Source organism: Aedes aegypti, chromosome 1 (genome assembly GCF_002204515.2).
Source record: "Aedes aegypti strain LVP_AGWG chromosome 1, AaegL5.0 Primary Assembly, whole genome shotgun sequence".
NCBI lineage: Eukaryota > Metazoa > Arthropoda > Insecta > Diptera > Culicidae > Aedes > Aedes aegypti.
Window position 1 is genome coordinate 49239455 of NC_035107.1, and position 8013 is coordinate 49247467.

Below are 8013 nucleotides of genomic sequence, written 5' to 3' on the forward strand. Positions count from 1 at the left end.
TGGAGAGAAGCGGCCATGAACCGAGTGAATTGGCAAGGTTTTATCAAGATAATTGATATAAAGCCAAATAAATAAATAAAAAATATTTCGCGTAACATTTCAAAAAAGCCATTTCTCAGATCGTTAGTTCTGAGATAATTCAACGTGAATATTGTTTGCCCCACTTTCAATTCATAATTTTCTGAATTAAAATCAATCAATGCGATTTCTCGCTCGTGCAGTTACAATTTTTGGGCCATTATTGATTTTCAACCAAGCATTGGCCTTTTTAATAGACAGGGGAGCAATGAATGATTTGGAAAGAAAAGTGATCATTGGCCGTTTTGAAAACCGGGAGTATGTTTTATGATTGTGTTGACAATATTTGCATGGTTTATGGCTAATGGGAGATGCTAACGAATGGTATCAAACTCCAATTTAATTACTATTTGATTATTGGCTCTTCAACGGTTGTTTAGTGAAAAAAATTTTTTCGTACGACTGAACACGGCCCCTACTCCAATATTGATTGACGTTTTTTTGAAGAATAAACATTATGTTTTTATAAACAATACAAAATTCGTTAAAATATGTTTTTTTAGGGATTGGGTGAATCTCTAGAGAGATATTTCAGAAATCTTTGAGGTCACCCTTATTTATTTCGGAATGAACCACTGCGATCAGTTTTCTTTGATCTTTTGTGGTATACCCGTGCCCTTTGTTTAGTGCATGTCGTTCTACTCACTACTATTGAGAAATAATTAAGTAGTCATTTTCAATACAATTATCATTCTTTCCGTTTTGCATAGAACCTCTTTAGAAGAAGATACCGCTATTTATACCTTTTGGAGAAAACAGTTTGACACCATTAAACTCACAAAAGCGCGCCCCTCAATCAGGTTCGGCCACTAAGCTGGTTGAATGATACTGATTTTGACCATACATCGGTACTCTAGCGTATCAAATTATTGTTTCAAAATCTTTTTTTTTTTTGTAACTGTGAACAAGTTTCATCGCATTAGACATTTAGATTCCTTGTAACAAGAAGTATACTCCACTAATTCGGAATCGTTTACCTTCTAGATATCGAAATATAACCACTTGAACTCGGAAATAATTTGTCTCATGAATCAAATCCAGCCTCAGTTTCTGATTGAGTCATTTTTCCACTTCGACCTCCTCATCATCTAGGACAAATAGGTGGGTCTGAGTGGCTTGTTATTCTCTTATACTCTTCCGACCGTAACTTATAAGTATTAACAAGAACAGCTACAACAAGAGTACAATATGGTAGATGTTACCTCGTAACGCACCTCGAAAAGGTGATCTACCCGCGTTACGGGTGAAATCATCCATGTTACCCTTAAGAAAGTCCTTGGGAGAAATTCCAAGGAGAATTTTTTTAGAATTTGTGAAGAAGCTCATGGAGCGAGTGATCTAGAGAAACTCTGGGAAAATTACATAATTGAGTTCTCGAAAGAAATTCGATGAGGAAGTAATTCATAATTTCCTGTAGAAAACGTTGTGAAATATTGTGAAGAACTTTCTGGAGGGATACCGGAGGAATATTAAAAGAAACTTCTGAGAAATTCCTATAAGAGTTTCTTAATGCTCTCATGGAAAATTCTTTGCAAAAATGAATGAATGAATTCACAAAAGAAATTATTTCTTTCCATGAGTGAAAACATCTTTTGAAGATCACAATTGACGTAGGGCAAGTATACCATTATTGGTGCACCTAAGGAAAAACTGCGAAAACATGGTGATAAAACCATGAAATATATGATTTTAATGTATCATTCGATAGATCTCAAACCGTTATATCACTTAAATGTATAAAAATCACGAATAATTTGAAATTTCCCTGCAAAAAGTCTTGCACCAATAATAAGAACACTGTTTCTTTAGTGGAGGTATGTTTTAAGAATGGTTCCTTTAGTGGCGCAAACCATTGATTTCTTATGTGGCCCTCCACTATGGGTACTGATGCACCACTATAGGTGCAAAGGAGCAAAAAAATTAAGCAAAATAATTGTTTTAATAGTTTTACGGTTAAAATTCATGAATATTATTTGATTAGGGGAAAAGCACTAATTTTCGACCCACAAGAAATCTGTGCCAATTTTCGGATTTTCATATAAAGTAGGCCTAAAATGTATGAATGCTTTTCCCCTACTTGTATCATTTTCGCATCGTGCATCATTGAAAAATATCACATAATCATTTATTAGTACGAAACATGCCAAAACACACTACCTCCACTATTGGAGCTACCTCCACTAAGGGAACGTTTACCCTATTAGTAATCGTTCACATTTTTTTAACAATGTTTAAATAACTCTCTGATGATTTCTGGAAGGTTTTCTGTCCGAAAAACTGGAGGAACCTTAGGATAATATTTTTTTTTAAATTAGGAGGATTACATAGAAGAATTCCGTCGAGTAAAGCTGTCTAGAATAATTCCTGTTTCATTGTGAAATTATACAGGGTGTTTGGTTCCGGAGTGCAGATATTTTTAGGGTAGATAGGTCTTCTCGAGATATGAAAAAGTGCCCAAGGAACATAGGGTCGGAAATCACTGCTAAGTGAATTATTCACAATTTTAATTTTTTAAATTTGCTAATCTTTGACGTCTTATATCTAATAAACTATAAGTCGTATATTCAACCTCAACGCACGAATCGAAAGCTTATGACCTTTTCTTTCTTAGCTTCTTTGACATACATTTTGTAGAAAATTGTTAAAAGGCATAAATTATGTAAAGTTTGCAAAAAGTGACGAAAAAATCAGCCTTTTTTTAGGTATTTTTATGAAATTTAATATGATTATGAAAGTTCCTTTAAAAAAGTTCTTCTACAAAATATGCGTTATATTGTAAGCTGCTAAAGTGTCTTTGAGAGCAACATTGTATGTCTTGTAGATTCGTCACAATATCACTTTGAATGTTGTGCACCAAACAGTAATAAATCAATCAAATAATTGCTGGCAACCCTATTCGTTCGTCCGTTCGTTGTTTGATGCCTCGGCGTGGGAATGAACACTGAACGAAAACTCCGGTCGCACATTGAATGATTATTGACTCATCCGAGCCCCATACCTATTTTCAGACATAATCAAGATGATTTTCATCTGCGCTAAAATCATCTGTTTACAAATCACTTCGAATGAAAATCATCCAGTCGTGGAATGATTTTTATCCTTCAAATAGATGCCTCAAATTGAATGATTATCATACACACATGTAAACAATCCCCATTCCATTATAGTTAATAATTAAAAGAAATCAAATCAAAACTTAACAACTACAGAACACTGTTGCTGAATGCACATTATTATTTATTTCCTTAATGAGGTTATTAAATGTTATTCACCAGTCTTCAGGAACAAATGCCAACCTGCCGAACACCATTTCGCTGAGCTCCATGGAATCATAATACTTGCATATTAGCGACCTGTGGTTGATAGATAGCATTAAGAAATGTGAAATAAATGATACAAAAGAGACTATTGTCAGAATCCAAGTGCAATTACCTGTAAAATTCACCCAGAAACTCTTGAAAAACCACGCTGCCGTCACCATGTTTACGTTAAGATTTAGAAGATTGATTTGACATTTGACCATCCCCTTTTCGTCTGATACTTCAGACAGTTATTGAATGATTTTCGGTTTGGGACATGGGAGAAATTAAAATCCGTCATAAATTGCATTCTATTCATATGTGTTATCATTGTTCGATTAGCTGCATAATACCATTCTATTATGATCTAAAATTCATCTCTGAATTGGATGATTTTTGTTCAACAGACAGTGGATACAGCATATTCTTTCATAATCATTCAAAATGAGGAATGTGAAGTTTTATAATCATGTGAATTACAAATCATTCAATGTGCGACCGGAGTTTTCGTTCAGTGAATTGAACGGTGACGACAGTTGTCGGTCGTGCCGAAGTGGAGTGAAAATGAATCCGCTTTGCGCATGCGCCGCACGACTGTCGTAGTAGCGAATGAGTGTTTATAAAGACTGGTCCCTTTAAATTCTTCGCACTCGTAGTGGATTATCATTTGTTTTATCATTGTATGTCTGTACCCTTTCTGGTAAAATAATTGCGTTACGAGAAGTTTCATGAACAATTCGAAAAATCATAAAATAGATCAGTCTTATATTTTTTCCAGAATCCACTACTGTCAATTATGTTTAGCTCAGCTGCTACTTGTCTCTTACTAAATCATTTTAGGAAGTGGTTCAAAGATATCTGACAATATGATAGGAATTTCAAAAGTGAATCTTGAATGTACAATTTACTAGTAGAATCCCCATATGATTGCTGCTTGGTTCTTAAAAGAAATCTATGTGCTATTTCACTTAGTAGTTTTTGTAACATTCTTTATTTGTGTTCTAAAAGAATATGATAGAGTTGCTGAATAATTTTCTGTACGAAGTCCTGGAGTGACACTTGAATTCCTGGTTTTATTTCTGAAAAATCAGTTTGAGGAATTTTGAGATAGTGTTATTATGGAACAGATGGCCTAAGTTTTAGAGAAATCTCTGGTGAAATTCTTGTTGGAATTCCTGGAGTTGTTACAATAAGCATTTTAAAAACATGTTTTTTTAATTCCTGAAGGAAATCTTGAGGAGAATCCTGAAGAATATAAAATGAATTATCTATCAGGAATTCTTCCCGGAACTCTATCTACAAAAAGATAAAAATCCACGGAGAATTTCGGAGAAATTTATATTAGAGAACCTGAAAGAAATTCTGGAGTAATTTAAGGAGGATATTCTAGAATAATCTCTTGTGGACTGTTCCGACCCTACAAAGAAATTTTTGTGGCAATCTGCTTAAGAATTTTTGTATCTATCTTTAGTTGAGTTATTATAGGAATATTTCTGAACAACATTTTCTGAAGGAATACTTGGGAAAATCTTCAATTGAGTTACTGGTGATACATTTTACTTGCCCAAAGTATGGAGAGACTACAACGAAAAAAAAACTCCATAAATACCTCCAGTGATTATTCCATGAATATTTACGGGAATACCTCCAAAAATACCCACAAGGATTACTTCAGGAATTTCTACAAAGGTTCCTCCGAACTCCTTCTAAGATTTTTAAAAGGTTCTCTTAGAAATTTATACAGGGGTTGCTTTAGTAACTTCTACAGTGATTCCTTTATTTTTTTTTATGACTTGTCTTGTTTATTTGGCAGGCTACGGTACCCGGTAGGGCATAACAGAGCCGAGATCTTTTCTTTTTTTTACATTATTTACATTTTGTAATTCATGTTTATTTTAAAAACTAATTCTTTATGAATTCTTACAAAATGTTTTCCCGAGATTTCTTCAGGATTACCTCCAAGAATTCTTCCAAAACTTCCTTCTAGAATTCCTTTAAGGATACTCATGAGAATATCACCAGACATTTGTTCAGAAATTCCTCCTGGTATTCTTACATAAATTTATCCTTAGATTCTTTCAGGAATATCAGGATTTTTTAAAAAATACCTACTTGAACAACTCTAGATATATTTCAAAATATTCCTCGACAAACACTTAAAGAGATGCCCCAAGGATTACCTAAAGGAATGCCTCCAGAGATTCTTCCAGTAATACCTCCAGAGATTCCATTAGGAATTCTTCCAGAATAACTATCAAAAACATGTCAAGGGATTCCTACAAGGATTTTTTCTAGGAACAGCTGCATGGTTTCCTCCAGGGATTAAACCAGTAGGCGAGTTCCGGCTCGTTTTTTCTTCGAAGAAAAGAAAATTTTCTTGCTGGTGGATTATGGAAGAAAATGTCTTCTCTTCGAAGAAAACGTTCGCCGGATCTCACCTGCAGGAATAATTCCAGAAATTCTGCTAGGAATACCTTCAGGGATTCTTTAGAATCAACTTAAGGGTTTTTTTCAGGAATACATCGAAGTGTTTTTCCAGAAATGCTCCAGATATTACAAGAGGAATACCTTCAAAAAATCCTCCATGAATTGCTCCAGGAAAACCTACCTGAATTTGTCAGAAATAGGTCTTAGGATTCCTCCTGGAACTCCTGAAATTCCATAATTTCTTCTGATTAAACTTCACGGATTGTTTTGAAAATTTATCCGTGGATTTGTAAAAGATTTTTTTTTTGCAGATATTTCTCTTTTCTGGTGATTCTTTCAGGGATTGTTACAATAATTCCCGCACAGCTTCCTGCAGAAACACCTTCAGGTTTTCCCCCAGGATTATGTCTGAGGTATTCTTGATTTCTCTTCAGGATTTTCTCTTGGAATGTCTCCAGGGGATTATAAATGGAAATCCACCAGGAATGCTTAGAATAATACCTTCAAAAATATCTTCAGCAATAACGGGGGAGACCCATTTCGCATAAAGACGTTTCTCCAGTTATACCTTCAAGGATTCCTTCGGTAAACCTCCTATGATCCTTTCTAGAATACATCTAAGGATCTGTCCTGGAATACATTTTTTACGGAATTACATTCAAAGATTCCTTTCACGTATAATAAGAAAGATTCCTCCAGAAAAAAAATAAGCTTTCCTTCTAGGATGTTTCTTGAAGTTCATTATCGATTTCTTTTCAGGAATTCTTCTCAAGATATTTCCAATAATTCCTCCAGACATTCCTCCAAGGAGTTTTTCAGAAATCCCTCTTAAATTTCAATCAACAATTTCCCTAGACACCCCTCCAAGATTTCCTTCGTGAGCTTCCCCAGGAGATCCAGAAGCTCCTCCAGCAATTTTTCCAAGAAATCTTTTATGAATTTCTTCAGGATTTTTTTATGGTTACTTCTTTAATAATCCCTCCAAGATTTCTTCCGAGGAGCAAAATTATTATAGGAGCCTTCCAGACGTTCCTTAAGGAATACCTTCAAAGATTCTTCTGAATTCTATCGAAATGCCTTCAAAATTTCTGCCAATCATCATCATCAAGGCGCTCCTTCAGTAATTCGCCAATGGTTCCTTCGGAAAATCCTCATGTTTTCTCTATAAGTTTTGCAGTGATACGTTCTGAAATTTATCCAGGTGATTCCTCTATGAATTATTCTAGGAGTTTCTTTGCGAATTCTTCCAAAGTTACCTGCAAGGATTCCTTCAGTGACTTCTGCAATGAATCCCTGAAGAGTCCTTTCAGAGTTTCGAGTTTTTCTTTTCCAGGATTTCTCTGGAAAATTTCGTCAATTTATTTTTCCAAGAATACCTTCAGGGATTGCTCTAGATCTTTTTGTAAGGATTTCTCTTAAAACTGCTCCGTGATTACTTCATGGAATTTCTCCACGATTTCCTCCAAAGATTTCTTTATGTTTTTTTTTTCAAAAACTCTAGAAAGAAAAAAAAACCTTCAAGATTGTTTTAATCGTACGAGATGAAAGCTGATAAAATATTTTCAGGAATTCGTAAAAGATTATCTTGAAAAAAAACCTTGTTTTTTTTAAAACCACATAAACGATTTAAGGCAAACCTTCAAGGAAATCTCTGAAGAATTCTTGTAGCAATCCAAAGAATTTTTAGGACTCGTTCCTAATGGAATATCAGAAAGAAATTCTAAAGAGAAAATTTTTAAAGGAATTCCGGACACACCTGAGGAAGCTTCTTGAAGAATTATGTATTAAATTGCATTGAAAATTTAAAAAAATCGGAAGGAATTTCTGACATTAAAAACCGAAGAAACATTTCTGTAAAAAATCCTTGTAGGAATCGTAGTTCTAACTGAGTAATTTCTTTATTGCTGAAGAATTCACTTTTGATGTTTTTAACATCAGGGCGGTTTGAAATTCAAAAAAAGTTTAAAAAATCAGCGTCTCATACCTTCATTACCATACTTACGATAAAAATAATGATCTGTGAAATTTTCGGCTTTCACGATGGTGATCAAAAACGATGAAGGTTTATATGGAAATTAATACCGAGAAATTTTGAAATAGGTTTCAAACACATTGGTTCAATGTACGTTCAAAGTGATCATCGTGAAAACTAATTCTTTGAAGCTTAAAAAAGAAGCTGCTGACGAAAGCAGTTCAATGCAATGAATGG

At 34.2% G+C, this 8013-nt stretch overlaps 1 long non-coding RNA gene across 1 annotated transcript; it reads right to left on the reverse strand.

Annotated features, from left to right (window-relative positions):
• Nucleotides 1–3290: 3290 nt before the first annotated feature.
• On the reverse strand, nucleotides 3291–3883 carry LOC110674414. The gene is made up of 2 exons (XR_002498842.1): nucleotides 3511–3883; nucleotides 3291–3431 (listed from the first exon to the last, which is right to left on the reverse strand). It is a non-coding gene; the product is annotated as an uncharacterized LOC110674414 (long non-coding RNA).
• Between the last annotated feature and the right edge of the window lie 4130 nt (nucleotides 3884–8013).